The following is a 19,285-nucleotide window of genomic DNA, read 5'->3' on the forward strand; positions in this document are numbered from 1 at the left end:
AAAGGGAAACAAGAATGTGATTCAATTCTATTTAATTAAAATATGTTTTTAAATGTTAAAAAAAGAAGAAAAAAAAGAAGTCTGTGAGGGGAGACCAAGTGGGCACAACATTATGGATGTAAATAAATAAAATAATAAATTAATAAAAAAAAGAATTATCAATGAGGACCCAGCTATACCACTCCTGGGCATATACCCAGAAGATGCTCCAACATGTAATAAGGACACATGCTCCACTATGTTCATAACATTCTTATTTATAATAGCTTGAAGCTGGAAAGAATCCAGATGTCCCCCAACAGAGGAATAGATACAGAAAATGTGGTACATCTACACAATGGAGTACTACTCAGCTATTAAAAACAATGAATTTATGAAATTCTTGGGGAAATGGATGGATCTGGAGAATATCATCCTGAGTGAGGGAACCCAATCACAAAATAACACACATGGTATGTACTCATCGATAAGTGGATATTAGGCAAAATGCTTGCAATACCCACAATACAACTCACAGACCATATGGAACTCAAGAAGGGAGACCAAAGTGTGGATGCTTCAGTCCTACTTAGAAGGGGGATCAAAATAATCATGAGAAGTAGTGGGAGGAAGGGACTTGGGAGGGAGAGAGGAGGGGGAGGAGAAAAGGGAGGCAGGATCATGTTTGGGAGGAGATGGGGTATGCAACAATGGGAGATGAGGAACTGGGGGTAGCCACCAGAAAGTCCAGATGCCAGGAAAGCAAGAAACTCCCAGGACCCAAATAGGATGACATTAGCTAAAATACCCAACAAAGAGAGACTACAGAAACCATATCCAGAGGTTAGGTATGGCCCCCAGTTGAGAGATGGGGCCACCCACCCATCTCAAAAATATTAACCCAGCATTGCTCCTATCTAAAGGAAATCTAAAGGAAATACAGGGAGGAACAAAGAGTGGAGAGGAGACTGAAGGAAAGGCCATCCAGAGACTGCCCCACCTGGGGATCCATCCATATGCAGATACCAAACCCAGACACTATTGCTGATGACAAGAAGCACTTGCTGACAGGAGCCTGATATAGCTCTCTTCTGAGAGGCTTGGTCAGAGCCTAACCAATACAGATGTAGATGCTTGCAGCCAACCCTCAGACTAAACACAGGGATCCCAGTGGAGGAGGTAGGGAAAGGAATGAAGGGGTTTGCAACCCCATAGAGTGAACAGTAATATCAACCAAGTAGGTGACCCAGAGCTCCCAGGGACTAAACCACCAACCATAGAGTACACATGGAGGGACCCATGGCTCCAGCCACATATATAGAAGAGGATGGCCTTGTCAGACATCAATGGGTAGAGAGGCCCTTGGTCCTGTGAAGGCTTTCTGCCCCAATGTAGGGGAATGCCAGGGTGGAGGTAGGAATGTGTGGATGGGTGGGGGCACACCCTCATACAAGCAGAGGGGAGGGGGTGGGATAGGGGCTTGCAGAGGGTAAACCAGGAAAAGGGATAGCATTTGAAATATAAATAAAAATAATAACCAATAAAAAGAATCATCAAAACTATAGTCCAATAAATAAATAAATTTAGCAAGTCAACTATATCCAGAAATTAATACTAAAGTAAAAATATTTATATGGTAGACACTTGTGTAGTCTTTGGACGCCTGTGAAATGGTCTCTTACTCTGGGCAATCTCTACTTCTTTTGTAAAGATGGACAACAAACAGAAATCTGTCTGAAATGACACTCTCTGCACTTTGTTTCATTATTACTTTTGTTTAAAAATCTCAGGATCTTGTGTGTTAAAATGATCTATCTCAATAAAATGTTAAAATAAAAAAAAAGCCCAGAGGCTAGTCAGCTCTCTATATCTTATTGGCATTTCTCCTTCACATCATAGAATAGGTTCACTGTCAAACGGTAAGGATATTTCCCTCCTAACCTTGAATCAGTGCAGAATCACCTTGTTATTTACCATTTCAGACACACAATGAGAATCTCACCAAACACTAAGAGTAATACAGAGGTCCGAAACAGCACCTAGTTAGTATTATACAAGCTAGAATACTGCCAGACCTAAGCATGAATACTTTTCTAACCAGAATGTATCTTCAAAATTGTACCTTCTGGGAAAGGAGACATGCGTATTTAGTAAATATGTATACCAGGCATGTTTATTTCAAAGTCAGTGTATCTTGTCATCTGTTAGTTCTAACCAAGGTTCTTAAGTGGTTCTTTATCGCTGTCTTTGTGAATGGTAAAGGATTCCAAAAGAAAACAATCTCTTAAAAACTGAAGATATTCTGAAACAACCAGCGTCAGCAGTGTATAAAAATAGGAATACTTACATGGAATGTCCTCACAAGGAAATAATTACACCCAATAAAATATATAAATTCCTTATGTCCTTTCTCACAACAACTTATGTAAACAGAACAGTTCGTTGACAACTAAATAAAGAAGAAGCAACATAAAAAAGCTTCATGCCCATCCCAGGATGGTCACAGATGCACCAGCCTTTACTAAGTCACTCTTTTCTTGTTTGCTTGTTTTCATTCGTTCCTATAGTTCTAGGTGTGAAAACAGAGCCTTGTGTGGGCTGGGGAAGCATCCTTCACTGAGCTACATCCTTTTCCTCTTTTGTCTTCAATAACCAGTTCCTGTCATCTGAGTAACTCTCAGAATGCCGGAAAGAAAGAAAGGATGAAACACTCTCATTTTTTATTTCTTCTTCTATTATCACTATCATCACCATCATCATCACCACCACTATCATCATCATCATCATCATCATCATCATCATCATCATCAATTTCTTCAGATAGTGGGAAATGATGTCTGATGTGAAGCAATTGAAATAAAACCAAGAGAAGTAAAATTCCCAGGTATTCATTCATTGCATTCTATATGTTGTCTTGGACTCTTTCCCTCTATTTCTCCTCTAATACAACTGTACAAGGCAGAAAGGAGCCTTTCTTCTTAGGGAGGAACAAACAATACTATGGTTTAGATATTTTTAAAAGTACCTTTATTAATTTTAGTTATATGTGTGCTAATGTGGGCAAGTGTATGCCACAGCACAAGTATAGAAGTCAAAGGGGTTTTCTGTCTTCTTTCCTTCTAATATATGGTGGGGTTCCAGAGAATGAACTCAGGTCATCAGGCTTGACTGGACCCCAGTGGCCCATGCTTTAAGAACAGCCTGTGGAGGAAGCGCTGTACTCCTTAGGAGCTGGAGCCTGGGGGAGGGAATTAGTGCTTTGGGGAAGGGGCACTTGCATTTGAAAGAAATAGTGAGTCCCCAGCCCCTACCCCTCTCCTCTCTGTTTTCTGCTGACACCCATGAACAGGCATCTTCAACTATGTCTTATGCCCTGTTTGTCCAAAGCAACGGGGCCAAGTAACTGTAAGTTGAGACATGAAATTACCTCCCAACTTGAACCTTTGCTCCTTAGATCCCAATCACCTCAGATATTTATCGAAGTAACAAAAATTGAGTAACTTGCTGAGTATCTGGAGTCAGGGGAATGCTGGAGGTAGAGTTAGTGATTTTAGGCTGCCAGTCTCATTCCATCTGTCTTCAGTCACCTTGACTGTATCTGTGAACAGGGGACAGGATGGCAGGGTCAGCTTAGCAGGTTGCCGTAATGTGATTTCAAGACGTCTGCATGTGTTCAGGAAAATCTCAATCAAGTGGGCAAACTAGATGCCAAAAGAATCCCCATATCCTTCCCTCTGCTCAAGGCTGGCACTCTGTACTGGTGAGCTTTCCTCTGAACTAATACTACTGTGGTTCTGCAACACCAGAGCTCATGAGTTCTCTGTCACCTTTGTCTGACACTAACTCCACAGAATACTTTTCTTGGCCCTTCAAGGGCTGGGATTTTCTTGGCCCTTCAGTGCTCAGCAGTTTTTCTAAGAGTCCTATTCTATGTTTTCAGAGAAGAGTCTCCTCTCTTGAATGTCAGCACAAGTAGCAAATTCAGTCTTTCAAAATCAGCTAGGGAGATCAAGAGTATCCAAAGAAATCAGTTTCTACAAAAGGAATCTATTGGTAATGTCATTCCATAAGCAAGAGAGGTGAGATCAGCTCCTGTAAATTCAATAGCCAACTCTGGAAAGCAGAGCCAATTCCCTGTAAGAAGTCTATTGGGAAGCCAGAGATGCTGTCTAGTTAGTCTGTGTCCACTTCAAATCACCTCTAGACAATGGCTTTCTCAGGAATGTCAGCAAAAACTCTCTTTAGATTTGGCTGGATTTTGTTTTTCTCTCTTCATTTCTGTGGGGTTTTTTATTATTATTATTATTATATCAGTCAGACATTGACCCTGTTCACATTAACTTAGGTGAGTCCTGAAACCATGTATTAAAGACAAAGAACCCAGGGGTCCTCACAGCCCCTGAGACATGTTGTCTATACAGGAAGTGGTCTCCAGTTAGTTTGTAAAAGCGGAACTGGAGAGGACTCCATGGTGCAGAAAGTGGGTCTACGGGATAAGTGGAAGAGGACCGAGGTCATAACTTTGTTCTTGTTTTTGTTCCAGAGACAAAGGTATGTCTCCTGGGCTCAGAGCTGGAGGAAGGCGGTAATTGCTTATGTAAGAAGCTCCTGACCCACATTCCCAGCAGTGCACCAGTGAGTGGAAACAGAGAATATGGTGATCTACACAGACATCAGGGCGCTGGCAGCCTTGCAGCGTGTCTCAGCTTTCTAAAGCTGGTCCTCCACCGGCAGGAACTGTCAGGCTCTGAAGAGGCCAAGGAAGCCAGTAGAAGGAATGTTTTCCCTTCTCAAACTTCACGGCAAAATAATTGGTTTGCTGATATTAGATTCAGTAAGGGCTACAAAATATGGGGCTACGGTCATAGTAAAGTGGAGTAAGAGTGCAGGCTACCTAAACATGAGGTACTGAGTCCAGATTCCTGCACCCATGTAAAAGCCAGGTGTGGCTGCACACACCTGGAATCCCACTGGGACTTGCTGTACAACCAAACAGGTAAAAACAACAACAACAACAACAACAAAACAGTGAGCTTCAGGTTTATCGAGAGACCCTGCCTCAAAGGATGATAGAACATGATAGAGCCAGGTTACCTGGCCCTCACAAGGATATTCATGGGTACACATATTCATAAGTACACATATTCACATGCACACATACACTCACATGCACACATGTGCAAACATTAAGAAAATTAGAAAAACATTTCTAAAGGAAATAAATTGACAATCACAATTTTGAAGTAACAGAAGTAAAGAAGAAAAATGCATACAGACTGATGAAGTTGACGATGTGCAATTTATGACAAGCTAGGTAAGGAAATTACTTTCCAAAAATATATCCATTCATCCTCTTCTTCAGCACATATATGTGTCACACAGTTTGTGCTATGACAGGTTTTCAACGTGGAGCATGTAAAGCCAAGGAACATGGTAATCCTATTCTCATGCTTATGTTCACATGCAGAAGATTAACAACTGAAACAAAATGACTACATAGAGAGATGAATCCAATTCTCTTCACTAGAGCTATATGACACACACAAAAATCACAGAACTGACATAAGAAAATGACATTAAAAGTGTGCAGAAATTTACCCCAGTAATTGGCGATACTATCCTTTTCCTTCCTTTATTAAGCTTCTCAAAGTCAGAAGTCTGCTTTGCTACCTCCATAGCACACATCTTAATTCCTGCCACCTGGTTTCCATGACGACAGTTCTGTTTTTGTATACAGCAGAAGTCTTCATGACTCCTTAGTAACCCATTCCTTGGGTCTTTCCTTGAGGGTTAATCACTGGGATAATCCCTACTTACTCTCTACTCCTCCCCCCCTCTCTCTCTCCCTCCTCCTCCCCCCCTTCTTGTCTCCTCTGAGATTGGAACCTCACCTGAGTCATTTTTTACCTTATTTCCACCTCCCTCCTCATCATCTCTATCTTCTCCATCATCTCCAGCCCCCACCTCACAGACAAAAGCATTCCAGAGTTTTAGGTTCAAACACCTTCTCGCCTCCTAATTTTCTTCAAAATCTATTTTAAAATCCAAACTTTTCTTTAAACCTTCTAGTAACTGCCTCCTGTTAAGGAAGTACTATCCTGACAGATTGCTTAGGTAACTTGTACTGAATTCTGTCATGGTTTAAATGTGAAATGTTTACTATAGGATTCCTTCCATGTTTGCATGCTTGGTCCCTGATTGGCTGGTGGCATTCTCTTACATGACTGGTGAATCATCTTTTAGAAAAAAAAAATTTTCTAGATTTTTATTTTGTTCTATATGAGAGTGTTTTGCCTGCATGTCTGTATGTGTGTCAGAAGGTGTCATCTTCTGCAATAGATGGTTATGAGTCTTCATGTTGATTTTGGAAACTGAACCCACGTCTACCGGAAGAACAACAAGTAAGGCACTGGACAATCTCCCAGCCCCAGGCTGTGGAATCCTTCAGAGGGAGGGCTCACATAAGAAAGGAGATCCCTTGGGATAAGTTGCTGGTGTACATTTTACTGCTTGTTCCATATGCATTGCTTTCTATCCCTTCTAGATATAGGCAGGCAGCTGCCACACTCCTGATGCCGCAGTGCTACCTGAAACCAGGCCTTTTCTGCCCTGAATGAAAATATTCTCACAAATCATACACCAAGAAAAACTTCCATTTATGGTCAGCTGTTTATAACTCCAGTGAGAAAACTAACACAGACACTTGGTACCAGAGTGGAGCCAGTATTGATGAGCCCCTCTTTGTAATTCAGTTTTTGAAAAATGGTTTGTGAGAAGAATCTGTAGGAGTTTGGAACTGTGAGCTAGAGGAGCCTTAGTGTGCTACCAGTAGAACTTCATGAGTGCTCCTAAGCTATGGGGCTAAGAGGAAGGCCAACGGGGCTAAGAGGAAGGCCAACGGGGCTAAGAGGATGGGTGCTCCTAAGCTATGGGGCTAAGAGGAAGGCCAACAGTAAAAGCTGGCATCGTGATATTTCAAAGTGGAACTAAGATTCTGTTGGAAACTGAGTTAGAAAGCATTAATAATAAGCTCTGGCAAAGGATCTGACCGCATTCTTCACAGGTCTGAGAACTTGAGTGAGGCTGAACTCAAAAGTGAGGGTCCAGTTTTTTGAAGAAATTTCAAGAAGATATGTACATTAAAAAACTAGGACAGGATAAGTGAAAAAAACATATCTGTAATTGTTAGTGATTAGGAGCATTAAAGAGAACCCATAGACCTTGCCCTGATACAAGTGGGATGTAGATGAGCTACTGTTTATCTCTTGTAGTCCTCACACTTATAACTCTCCAATCTCAGCCTTCTGAGTGGGTGAGATAACCAGCATGTGTCACCTTACCCTGCTGAGTAGGAAGAAGCTGTCCTCAAGGTAGCTAACTCTTAGTGATAATAAGTGCCTGTGAAGCATGCCTTTGAAAAGCAAATCAACCAGTATCAATCCCACACTCCACCTCTCTCATTCTGCCAGGTTTCTGTAATCCAAGACACAGTTACATCCCAGAGCCAGCAAGCTGAGTAGAGACTATACAAGCTTTTGAGATTTTCCCTGAATTCATCTTGTTAAAATTTTATCTTATCTGAGAGAAAATGGCAAAGATCAACAGAGCAGCTGACAAGTGCTGGAGTGGTATGGAGAAAGGGAAACCTTCATTCAACATTGGTAGGATCACAAATTGGTCCAGCCATCCTGGAAATCAGTGCAGAAAACTAATCAATCTACCATATGACCCAGTTATATCACTCCTTGGCACATGCCTCAAGGACTCAACACCCTACTCCACAAAAACTTGTTCAACCATGTTCATTACTTTGCTATCCACAATAGCTAAGAAATCGAAACAACTTATATGTTCTTCAACCAGCAAATAGATAATGAAAACTAGATACTTATGACATTATAAGATACTCTTCAGCTGTAAAGAAAAATCAAATCATGAAGTTTTCAGAAAAAATAAAATGAACTAGGAAATAAAATCATATTGAATGTGGTAACCCAGAGCCAAAAAGGCAAACATCAAGTGTTCTTTCTCGTGGGTTGACAGCTCCTCGCTCCAAATCTTCAGATGCGAGAACATATCCTGGAGTAACTAAAGATATCAGGAAAGTGAAAAAGAGACCATGCTGGGATGGAGTGATGGTGGAGCAATAACAAGGGGAATAGCAAGACACAATGATCTAACTTGGGAAATGAAAACACAAAAGTCTTTAATTAGGGAGGAAGGGGATAAATACAATAATAGTAAAAATGTCTGAAATGTCACAAAAATCTGGGCTGACGATGCTCCCTCCAAGAACCAAAGACCATCTAATAAAAACCCAACACCAGGCATGAGAAGCTCTCTTTTGAGTTACTGGTCAGGTGTCTTAGTGAGGGTTTCATTGCTGTGAAGAGACACCATGCCCAAAGCAACTCTTATAAAAGTAAACCTTTCAGTGCAGCTGGCTTACAGTTTCAGAGGTTTAGTCCATTATGATCATGGTGGGAAGCATGGTAGTACTGAGGTAGACATGGTGCTAGAGAAGCCAAGAGTTCTACATCTTGGTAGCCAGGAGAAGACTGTCTTCTGCAGACAGCCATGAGGAGGCTTAACTCCACACAAAGAATTAAAGATATCTAAGGACTACTGAGAGAAGGAGAAATTGTCTTTTCCAGGAAATGGTCAACTCTGAAATGTACATACAACTAAAATTATACAGGAGCTAACTATATTTAGGATTCTATTTATAATTTTGAAATAAATTCATATATTTGAAAGCGTGCAAGAAGGGGGTATATAGAAGGGTTTGGAATGAGGAGAAGGAAAGTGGAATGACATAATAATATTATAATTCCCAGAAGTTAATTGAAAAAAAAAACCTAGGTAATTAAGAAAGAAAAGAAAGAGAGGAGAGGGAGAAGAGGGCAGGAAGGAGAGAAAAAGGGAGGAGTGCCACGCCCACTCCAATGAAGTCTTGTGACACCCCAAAAGCTTGGCCACAGACCAGAGGCAAAAGCTTCAAAGGAAGCCAGTCTCTTGGAGTTCATTTGTGGCATTTCCTAACTCAGAGGTAGCCCAGATACGTCCTTGTGAACTCGAGTGCTAGGTGCCCACCAAGATATGATTTACTATAGCTAGACAAAATTGGACATTGCTCTCTGACCTTTACCAGTGTTCCAACATCTTAGCCAAACCCTGGCTTGGAATTTTGTAAAGAATGTTACCCATCCAGACTAATTGCCTTTCACATTGTAGGTAGGGCATTGAAGCTTACAGAATGGGAGACTTATCCCAGGGGAAGGTCAAGTGGAATCCTCATTTTCAGTCACATAGGTAGCTGAGCCACTCCTAGGAATTAGCAAGAATGAGACTTCCTGAGACATGTCTCTACTAGCCCAGAAAATTAGCATAGTGGGTGTCTTTACTAAGGATGGGTGGGACCTTGAGCCAAGTGTGTGTGCTTGTGTGTGTGTGTGTGTGTGTGTGTGTGTGTGTGTGTGTGACAGAGTGTGTCAGTCAGCGGCAGAGCATTTGAGAGAGAGCACATTCAAGCTTCGAGCCTCATGCGGACCACAGTCCCCACCCACACTCCCACACACACACACACACACACACACACACACACCCCGGGCCCAGAGCGCTCTGGCATGGGGTTGGGGGGGGGAGGGAGGAGGGGTGCAGCACCTGTCCAGAGAGGATGGCTGCTGTTTTAGACCCGGTGTGTTTTAGATGGCTTCAGATGTACCCTGACTGCTGAGCTGCCAGATTTTTCATTTCTCTTTTGTAATGACTGTAAAAGTCTGATGCCATTTTTGAGAAATACATTCAGATCCTGCACTTGTCTGTGTCGACTCTGTTTGTCATCTGCTGAAGTTTTTGCCCACCTGACCAGAACTCTACTCATCCCATGGAACAAGGGATTCCCGCAGAGAATCCAGTCCGTGGCAGAGGAGGGAAGGGAGGAAAGGAGAGAAGAAAGCAAAGAAAAAGAAATATAAAATAAGCATAAGTAGGGAAATTCCAAAAATGAGTTGACCCATCATAAACTTTTCTTAAAGAGTCTAGCTATGTAAAAATAAATTGAAAAGTAGTGTACTTGTCACTAGATTATTCTCATTGGAATCCACAGATTAACACAGGAAGAATCTATTGCACAGTGGAAGCTGAGAGAGACCTGCTGCAGATCAAAGCAGTCTTGGTTGAGGAGTGTTGAAGGTGGCCTGCATGCAGTCAAGCTGCCTCCTCAACTTCTTGGTACAGACACTCTCAGAGCATCTTAGTGAGACCAAGATCCCTCAGAGTGATCTTCAGGTTTTACCCATGAACAGTCACCCTGTGTTCCTTCTTCCTGCACATCCTTCTTCCCAAATCGAAGCCCACTAACCTCAAAAGTCTATAGATGATTTTTGACACAAATGGGAACACTGAATTTTTAAAGAAATTCCCAAACAGATGAGCAACTATGTACAGGCAAATTAAATAATGGCTCTTGATAACTGTATCAGGGAGGTGAATATTGATAACAATTATGTGTTGGCATAACAAAAGTATATTTAATAATATGGAAATGCTCACATTTGCTAAAGCAAGAAACACATACACACACATACATACACACACACCCACACACACACACGAACTCACAGGCACACTCACATACATTGTATTTACATAATATGTGTTATAAGAGTCACTAGAAATAACAAGACATTTGTTTGCCTTTTCCTTTGTCTTCTTTTCAAAACTTTTTATATCCAGGCATAAGGTGATGCTAAATGTAATAATTTCTAGAGGAGTTTTACCACTCAGAATGAGAAATACACAGTAAACTACACAGATACCATGACACAAAGCATATTTCAGACACTGAAGAAAAGTGAAACAGATAACAACAATATACTTCGGCCTTTTCCCTTTCCAAAACCCAGACCCTTCTGTACCACACTGCTTTTGACTAGCATTGCAGTGACCCAAGAGGCAGTGACACAGTGTGATAAGAACAAGGTGGAAAAACATGGCACAACTGTTCTGAAGAGGAATGAGGCCTAAGGTTAGTCTTAGAGTGCTTGGTATTCTGTCTACTTCAATGTCACCAGTTTCCTGCCTCCATCTTAGTGTCTAGAAGTCACTCCCCAGAGAAAGCATAGGGTTTTCATATGGTCAAAACACTCAATTTGAATACATAGTTGCTACCTTAGAAAATGTAAACTGAAAATTCAAGTGAACTTTGGTGAAAAGTTTTAAACCAGTCAGTACTTGAATATTTTTATAGTGTGTTGCATGTGAGAGTGTGTGTATCCTTGTGTGATAACTTCATAAGAACGTATCTCATTTGGATGAATTTTAAAAAAAACAATGAAGAGACAGACAATTAGAGATGACTTTTGTGTTAATCAGTAAAGGAGAAAAATTAGGATAAGACAGTAAGACTGTACTCTTAAAAAAAAAAAAAAGGAATGAAGCAAGTGTCAGAGTTCCTCGAAGTTATGGTGAAAATCCTGACAAGTGAGGAGAGAAGACACAGGTGAACAAGAGAAAAGTGGCCAGCCACATGGCTCTCCGAAGGGTATGGGAAAGCTGGAGACAGCTCCAAAAGACGGGCCAAGCAGCCATAATGGAAAGAGACTAGGAGTCCTTCCCACAGTCCACATCAGCCTACATTCAGGCACAAGGTGATTCCTTTCCTGAAAATGTCGAATATTCTGTCACTGCATGGCTCCTAGCGCCAAGGAACAGGTTCATTCTTGATTCAGAACATAATATATAAACCTGAGCTACTCTCAGGGACTAAGATCAAGGAACACACACAGGGCAGGCAGCCTGAGTTTGCTCTAACACAGCCCAGAGTGAGAGAGCTCTGTGAGGCCACTGACAGGGGATGTCCACACGTTAACAACAAGCATATGTCCAAAGTCTGGGAAGGTGGTTCAGGGGATAAAACACTCACTGTGCAAACTTAAAGCTCCCCAGAACCCACAGACAGCCATACCAGCACCCCTGTATCCTAAAGCGCATGCTCCCCAAACACACATGTGAACACAAGAAGGTTCAGCCCAGGAAGTACATGGAAAAATCAGCCCCACCTCGATTACCTAGCCAGAAGAAGATCTCATCAACTAAGAATAACTAGAGGGTGATAACCATGAGCCTGAAGTCAGCCAAAACATCAGTTTCCGTAGATACCTAGCTGCTATTCGTTGCTATGGAAACCGGAAACTCTAATGCCCTAGTGGCTTATTTGATACTATTTCTGCATCTTCCTAGCTGGGTGATTAATACTTTAATTTGAAGGTCCTGAAGGTACAAAGACAAGTTTCCTGGCTGTCCAGTCCTTTGTGGTGTGGCCACCTTACTTATCACCAGCATACTCGAGAACTGCAACCCAACCCCAGGAGGCAGGTGGTACAAGCTAGGTGAGTGAGGTAATCGGCAAGGTGAAGTGTAGTCAACAGAAGCCCTTGATACACACAGAAGGAAAGCCAGAAAAATGAAACAAAGTTAGTGGCCAGTAGACACTTTATTCAATACAGACTTAACACCAGCAGAAACCACAGAAAAGACAGAGGCCCACAGGCCCTGCTGACCTGCTCCTAAAACACCTGTGCATGGATCTAGCAATGTGCAATTTTCAAGACCCAGAAAAAAAAAGTCATTCCTTCTCGTTCTTAAATTTCTTTCTTTTCTTGTTGCTTGAGTGTCACCCTTTCTTTTTATTACACCTTTAGTAGTGTTTTAACCTCAGCATATAAAAAAAATTTTGGCTTTATGTATTCATCTAACTTGTTTATATATTTTTTGCTAGACACATTCTTTCCTTTTACTTTTTGCCTTTCTTCTTTTGCTCTTCTCTACTGTACCATTAGTTATATTTAGAAATTAGTGATTTAGTAATTTGTAAATTTCTGATACTAATATTTGTTCTTTTTAAAAAATGTTCAGTTTTTAATTCTTGTTCTTACATTTACCTAACCTTACTTTTGAACTTTGTCATTGATGTGAAGCCTTTTTTGTTTGTTTTACCCTTCTTTTCTTTTTTAAAATGTTATTTATTATTAGTGTGTGTGTGTGTGTGTGTGTGTGTGTGTGTGTGTAGAGGGTAAGAATGGAGGGTAATCTGGAGACAGAACCTAACAATCTACACAGTAGATAAAGGACCTGAGACAAACTTTGAAGAATTCATCCCATAAAATTATAATGAGTATTCCTAGGTCTAGAGAAGGCACTTAGCACTGAAATGCAAGAAGCAATGGAAAACAACCTTTCCTAGACACATCATGACAAAGATATCCAATTTGCAACACAAAGACTATTGAAAGATGTAATAAAAAACATTCCAACTCACCAAGGCAAGCACAGAATGCCAGATGACTTATTAGCAACCCCTAATGCCCAAGAAGTGTTGAGCAATACATACTAAATGCTGGAAGGGACCGTCAACCAAGAAAGCTATACCCAGAGACATATTGACAGAAATAAAAGGACATTTCAAGATGAGTTCACACTATGCATCTTAGAATAGCCCAGCTAACACTGGAGAACATCCTTCACAGGAAGAATAGAAGAGAATCATGGGAGCACAGGCAAGAATCTACTTCATGAGCCATATCAATGAGCAAAAGAGAGGTAGAAGGGAATGCCTGATAGCCACCCAGTAAACCAGAAAAGTCTTAGTTCTTAGAGGGGAGAAAGACATTGACAGTGATCCAACCAACCAGAAAAACAACCAAGAAAACCACAGACATTAGTAAACAACTTAGTAAAGGAGGAACAAAGGGAGGGTGTTAGAATGGGTGTGAGGTGAATGCAGGGGAGATGGTCTGTGAGGAACACAGGGACTAGTAAGAAGGGAGAGGAAACAAGAGGTGGGGGGCAGGGCACGAGTAAGAACAAAGTATATATTTACATATATATGTATATAAATATATATGAAATACATACATATGAAAATAATGTATATGTATGAAAATGCCACAATGAACCCATTACTGTATATGCTACCTTAAAAAAACAAAAAGGAAACAACTACAAAGCAGGTTAATAGAGGCATTTTCTTATCTCGGTCGATATCTTATTCCAACATAGGAAGTCATATTTCTTGACTTGTGTCTTGTGAGACGAGGTATTCTTCCAAAGATAAAAATTATTTTTACACTTCCAAGAAGCTATAGGCCACCCTGGCCAGGGAAACAGGAAGGCTAACTCCAGATCTTCCTCTTCTCACTCAGTTACTCCAAACCCAATCCCCACATCTCATCCCTGCCTCTGTAGCAGGTCAGCTGCTGAGGTCTCTGTCCCCTACTGTAGTTACACCTCCAGTAAAGTATGCATGTATTTCTCTTAACCTCCCTCCTTCCACTCAGTACTTTATCCCAATCCCCACCACCAGCACGCATTTCCTGCAAACACACAGATTGCTCTGGCCAGGGAAGCAGGGAGGCTAACTGCAGGTCTTGACTTCTGCCTCTGCAACAGATCACCTGCTGCAGCCTCTCTACCCTTTTCCCACACTCCTTGCCAGTGGGTCACACAGATCTTCCTCTCCAAACTACCTTTCTCTCTATGCTAGCTAGTTTGTCCTAACCCCAACTCCAGCAGGAACTCCCTGTAGATCCACAGGCCATGCTGACCAAAGAGGCAAGTAGGCTAACTACAGAACTTCACCTCTTCCTCCATTCGTCCCAGTCTAATACCCTAGTCTCATCCTCAGATCTATAGCAGATTCTCTGCTGTGGCCTTTCCTCTGTCTCCATTTCCAGGGGACTAACTAAGCAGATCCTGGCAGAAAATCCTGTTTTCCTTCTTCCTGTGGAAGCCCTCAGCCACCCTTGCAGCCGATTCCAATTGCTAAGTATAAACTCCTAATACCCAGGAACACATATAACCTGGACCTCTCAATGCCCACACCTATCAAAACCCCAGAATATTTTTCTGCAGGTAACACACAGCCACTACAATCTCATAAGAACCAGATAAAATAGAAACTAGGAAACAAAACATTTACAAAACAAACAAAAGACTAGATACAGCATCTAAAATTATATTACCAATCCCAGATGCCTAAACACCAGAGTAAGAGCATGAAACACTATCAATAACAAACAGGACAATATGTCTCTATTAAAGTCCAGCAACCTCACCACAGCAGGCACTGAGTATTTCAACACAGCTGAAACACACAAAAAGTCCTTAAAACAGCCTTATGAAGATAACAAAGGTTCTTACAGAGAAAGGTTAATAAATACCTTAAAGAAATCCAGGAAAACACAGTGCAAAGAAATGAGTAAAACCATTCAGAACCTGAAATGGGAATGATATCAATAAATAAAACCCAAACCGATGGAATTCTAAAACTGAAAATACTTAGGAACTCAAACAGGACCTACAGAGGCAACTTCACCAACAAAATACAAAAGATGGAAAAGAGAGCCTCAAACATTGAAGACATGATAGAAGAAATTGATATGTGGATCAAAGAAAATGTTGAACCTGAAAAACTTGTGGCACAAAATATCCAGAAAATCTGGAACTCTGGAAAGATCAAATCTAAGAATAACAAGAATAGATGAAATAGAACAGTCCCTGGTAAAAGGCATAGAAAATATGTTCAACAAACTTGAAGAATAAAAGTTCCCTAACCTAAAAAATGAGATGCCTTGAAAAGGAAAAAAAGTATACAGAACAACAAATAGATTAAGCCAGAAAAGAAAGTCGCCTCAGCACATAATAACCAAAACAGTTAATGTACATAACAAAGAAGATATTAAAAGGCGACAAGAGAAAAGGACTAAGTAACATATAAAGGCATACCTGTTAGAAATACATCTGACTTCTCAGTAGAGACGCTAAAAGCTAGGAGTGTTTGGACAGATTTGCTGCAGACTCCAAGAGTCCACAGATGCCAGCTCAGACAACTAGACTCAGCAAAATGTTCAATGAGAATGGATGGAGAAAATAAGACATTCCATGACAAAATCAAACTTAAGAAATATCTGTCCTCAAATCCAGCCCTAAAGAAGATGCTAGATGGAAAACTCTAATCTAAAGAAATTAACTACAACTAAGAAAAAAAATGAAGAATAAATAATTCCAGACTAGCAAAGTCAAAAGAAGGAAAACACACCATTGCCGCCGCCACCACTACCACCATCATCATAACCAATAGTAACAACAACAATAACAGCAACAACAACAAAACAGTAATCAATAATCGTTGATTGTTAATATCTCTCAATATCAAAAGTCGCAATTCCTTAATAAAAAGACACAAACGAACAGAACAGATACAAAAACAGGATCCATTCTTCTGCTTCATCCAATAAGACATCTTAACTTCAAAGATAGATATTACCTCAAGATAAAGGGTTGGAAAAAGATAGTCCAAGAAGATGGACCTAAGAAGCAAGCAAGCTGTTACAGCCATTTTAATCTCTGACAAAATATACTTCAAAACAAAACTAATAAAAAGAGATAAAGAAGGACACTACATATTCATCAGAAGGGAAAAAAAACTATCAAAAGGGCATTGCAATTTTTAGCATCTATATCCTAAACAAAAGGACATCCAATTTTTTTTGGATTGAATATTTTCTTTATTTACATTTCAAATTTTTTCCTCTTTCCAGGTCTCCCCTTCTGAACCCCCATCCCATCTCCTGTCCCCTTGCCTATATGAGTGTGCTCCTCCACCCACTCACCTACTCCTGTCCTCCTGCCCTGGCATTTCCCTACACTGGGGCATGGAACACTCTCAGGCTTAAGGGCCTCTTCTCTCACTGAGGTCCAACAAGGCCATCCTCTGCCACATATGTGGCCATCACCATGGGTTGCTCCATGAGTATTCTTTGGCTGGTGGTCCAGTCCCCAGGAGCTCCGGGGATCTGGTCTGTTGACACTGTTGCTCCCTCCATGGGGCTACAAACACCCTCAGCGTCTTCAGTCCTTTCTCCAGCTCCTCCATCGGAGACCCCCGTGCTCAGTCCAATGATTGGCCTCTGTCTTTGTTAGGCTCTGGCAGAGCCTCTCAGGAGACAGCCATATCAGGCTTCCATCAACAAGAACTTCCCAGCATCCACAATAACGTCTGGGTTTGGTAGCTATGTATGGGATGGATCCCCAGGTAAAGTAGTCTCTGGATGGCCTTTCCTTCAGTCACTGCTCCATACTTTGTTTCCATATTTTCTCCTGTGAGTATTTTGTTCACCCCTCTAAAAAGTACTGAAGCATCCACATTTTGGTCTTCCTTCTTCTTAGGCTTCATTAGGTCTGTGAATTGAGTCTTGGGTATTCTGAACTTTTGGACTAATATCTACTTAACAGTGAGCACATACTGTGTTTGTTCTTTTGTGACTAAGTTACCTCACTCAGGATGATATTTTCCATCCATTTTCCTGTGATTTTCATGAAGTCATTGTTTTTAATAGCTGAGTAGTACTCCACTGTGTAAATGTACCACATTTTCTGTATACATTCTTCTGTCATGGGACATATAGGTTGTTTCCAGTTTCTGGCTATCACAAATAAGGCTGCTATGAACATAGTGGAGCAATGCCCCTGTGGCATGGTGGAGCATGTTTTGGGTATATTCCCAAGAGTGTTATTGCTGAGTTTTCAGATAGATCTATTTCCAATTTTCTGAGGAACCTCCAGATTAATTTCTGTAGTAGTTGTACCAGCTTGCAATCCCACCAGCAATGAAGAAGTGTTCCTCTTTCTCCACAACCTCACCAGCATCTACTGTCACCTGAGTTTTTGATCTTAGCCATTCTGACTAGTGTCAAGTGGAATCTCAGGGTTGTTTTGATTTGCATTTCTCTGATGACTAAGGATGTTGAACATTTCTTTAGGTGCTTCTCAGCCATTTGGTATTCCTCAGTTGAGAATTCTGTTTAGCTCTATTCCCCATTTTTAATAGGGTTATTCAGTTCTTCTTGAGTTCTTCCGTATATATTGGATACTAGCCCTCTATTGGATGTAGAATTGATAAAGATCTTTTCCCAGTCTGTTGGTTGCCATTTTGTCCTATTGACAGTGTCCTTTGACTTACAGAAGCTTTGCAATTCTATGAAGTCCCATTTGTCAATTCTTGATCTTAGAGCATAAGCCATTTGTGTTCTGTTCAGGAACTTTTCCCCTGTATCCATGTGTTCAAGAGTATTCCCCACTTTGTCTTCCATTGGATTCAGTGTATCTGGTTTTATGTGGAGGTCCTTGATCTACTTGAACTTGAGCTTTGTACAGGGAGATAAGAATGGATCAATTTGCATTCTTCTACATACAGACTACTGCCAGCTGAACCAGCACCATTTGTTGAAAATGCTGTCTCCTTTCCACTGGATGGTTTTAGCTCCTTTGTCAAAGATCAAGTGACCGTTGGTGTGTGGGTTCATTTCTGGGTCTTCAATTCTGTCCCATTGATCTACCTGCCCATCACTGATTTTTAAAAGAAGCTCTACTTCAGCTTAAATAACATATTGACCATCACACTCTGACATTGGGAGACTTCAATACCCATCTCTGACCAATAGACAGGTCTTCTAGACAAAAACTAAACAGAAATGCTGAAGCTAAGGACCTAACAGATATCTATAGATCACTTCTCCCTAAAACAAAAGAATATACCTTCTCAGCACCTCACAGTTCTCTCACCAAAATTGACCACATACTCAGACTCGAAGCAAGTCTCAACAGAGAGAAGAAAATTTAAATAATACTCTGCATCTTTTCTGACCACCATGGATTCAAGCTGGATCTCATCAATAACAGAAATAACAGAAAGCTTGCAAACTCATGGAAACTTAACAACTCTCTACTAAATAAAAACTAGGTCAAGCCAGAAATTAAGAAAAGTATTACTTTCTATAATTGGACAAAAATTGAATACACAACCTATTTAAACCTATGAGGACACGATGAAGGCAACTCTTAAGAGGAAAGCACACAGCACTAAGTATACACACACACACACACACACACACACACACACACACAGACACACAAAACGGACAAATGGAGAGATCTCATGTTAACAATAGCACAGTTAGAAGCTCTAGAACAAAGAGAAGAAAACACACTCAAAAGGAGTAGATTAGAAGAAATAATCAAACTCAGGGTTGAAGTCAATAAAATTAAAACAAAGAGGACAGTACAAAGAATCAATGAGACAAAGAGGCAGTTCTTTGAGAAAAACAATATTTGCAAACACTTACATAAATTAACTAAAGGGTAAAGAGAGAATTTCCAAATTGACAAAATTAAAAGTGAAAAGGGGATATAACAACAATACCAAGGAAATCCAGGGAATCCTAAGGACATACTTTAAAACGTGTAC

At 40.7% G+C, this 19,285-nt stretch overlaps 1 long non-coding RNA gene across 2 annotated transcripts; it reads right to left on the reverse strand.

Moving 5' to 3' along the window:
- Positions 1-3,114: 3,114 nt before the first annotated feature.
- On the reverse strand, positions 3,115-12,354 carry LOC116090158. 2 transcript variants are annotated; one of them, XR_004118591.1, is made up of 3 exons: positions 12,051-12,354; positions 3,407-3,577; positions 3,115-3,217 (listed from the first exon to the last, which is right to left on the reverse strand). It is a non-coding gene; the product is annotated as an uncharacterized LOC116090158 (long non-coding RNA). The 2 variants fall into 2 exon arrangements; XR_004118592.1 differs by having other exon boundaries at positions 12,042-12,354.
- Positions 12,355-19,285: the final 6,931 nt, after the last annotated feature.

Source organism: Mastomys coucha, unplaced genomic scaffold, assembly GCF_008632895.1.
Source record: "Mastomys coucha isolate ucsf_1 unplaced genomic scaffold, UCSF_Mcou_1 pScaffold15, whole genome shotgun sequence".
In the NCBI taxonomy this organism is placed as follows: domain Eukaryota; kingdom Metazoa; phylum Chordata; class Mammalia; order Rodentia; family Muridae; genus Mastomys; species Mastomys coucha.